The following is a 1899-nucleotide window of genomic DNA, read 5'->3' as shown; positions in this document are numbered from 1 at the left end:
CAGAGCTCATATTCTAACTAGGACAAGGTTTGAAAATTGTCCCTCATGACATAGAGGTCACTGGTAACCTTTGGAAGAGTTGCCTCAGTGGAGTGGTGAAGACCAAAGGTCAACTGGAGCAACCTGGGCAGTGAGTGAGAGGTAAGGAAATGGAAATGCACGTGCAGACAGCTCTTTAGAAAAGTTTGGCTGTCATAGGAAGGAGAGAGGTGGACACTAGTGGGAGGAGTGGGGAGTGGAGTCCAGTGGCCGTCATGCAGATGGCTGCTCAGATTTGCCCTGGAGAAAGAACTTGCTGATGGGCTATGAGGAATGCAGTCAGCTGACAGCCTCCAGTCTAGCACCTCCCAGATCTACTGCATTATCTGAGCCAAGACCACACGCTTCCTGGCATCTCCCAGCCAGGGACAGAGCATGGCTGGAATACCAGGGCCTGGCCATTTCTCTGATGAGGACCCAACAGACACAAGTTAAAAGGGTTTTCTGTTGTTTTAATGACAGAGAGCAGAGTGTGCTTAGAAGCCCAATGGAAGAATCCCGCTGGGAAAGCGCAGCTGACTATGGAAGAGAGAAGCCGTGCAGATGGAGAGAGGGAGGTCCCTGAGAAGACAGAAGGAGATGGGGTCTGAACTGCTGGGAGTGCTTCCTCAGGCCAGGGGAGAAAGGAAGAGGCAGGAGGAAAGGAGGTATGAGAATAGGGTGACAGCAGACTCTCAGAGTTTTCTTTGAAAACTGGGAAGCAAGATCAGGCCAGGAAACTAAGTCCTGCGAGACACATGGGCTGCGTCTCCATTTTCTGCTTTTGGCCTCCGTCTTCCCACCTTCACCATAAACAGCTTCAGCTAGAGCCCTGGTCCCCAAACATTTGAGCCTTACTGGTTTTTTAGAAATACGCTTTTAGGGGGACCCCACCCCTAAACTAGTGGATCGGAGTCTCTGGGGCAGAAGTGGTGGGGGCAGGAATCTGAATATATTTTAAATGTGTCCCTGGGGGCAATGGGATGCACAGCCAGCCTTGGGAAGAACCCTGCCAGGCCTCTAAGAGCCCCTTTAGCTCTGTGGTTCTAGCTGGAAGGTGCAGAATTCCATCACAGCATTTTATTGAAGCTTCAATCTATAGAATAAGCCATATGTCGCTTCCTGTCACCTGTAACTACAAAAGCCCCAAAGGTATCAGAACTCAAGAGGAGCCAAGTGAGGCAAAATCAGCAGCAAAATCAGAGGCCCTGCCTACATGAGACACTCTGGCTCCTGTGACCATGTTTCTAAACCCCCAAGTGAGATGTGGGTCAGGGCATGGTCAAGGGGACTCCCTAAGCAACAGGACTAAGGGTTGGGTCAGGGCCATCACAGGAGATCAGGGATGCTTGGCTGCCCTGCAAAGGGGTGGAGACCTATCCAGGCCTTTCTGAAACTTGAGCCCTGGGGTGAGAAGGAAGGGGGAGGAGGGGCTGCCTGGCTCTGAGAGTCCAAGCCGGCCCCCCACTCCCATAGCTCCTCCTCTGCCTGGGTGCCCCTTCTCTGGGGCTGCTCCAGACTGAGCAGGCCAACTCCACTCTCCCTTTGCCTACCTCTGCCCCTAAGGTTGGGTGGGGACAGGCTGGCACCACCGGCCAGCTCCATGGACAGGGACTTTGCCTCTGCTCATCTTCCAGCTTTGGAAAGAAAAGAAGAAAGGTCTGTGTTGATTTGCATTTGGGGGATCCTACCCCCTCCTAAATTTGTGATTTGACCTTGGATTGACTGTAGAAGAAGGGACAGAAAGAGCCCAGAACATTCCCCCAGGTATGAATCCTTCACTTTTGCTGGTGTGGTGTAGTGTGGTATGGTGTGGTGTGGGGTGAGTGTGTGTGTGTGTGTGTGTGTGTGTGTGTGTGAGAGAGAGAGAGAGAGAGAGAG

This window comes from Pteropus alecto, unplaced genomic scaffold, assembly GCF_000325575.1.
Source record: "Pteropus alecto unplaced genomic scaffold, ASM32557v1 scaffold68, whole genome shotgun sequence".
Classification (NCBI taxonomy): domain Eukaryota; kingdom Metazoa; phylum Chordata; class Mammalia; order Chiroptera; family Pteropodidae; genus Pteropus; species Pteropus alecto.
Note: the sequence above shows the minus strand (reverse complement) of the source record.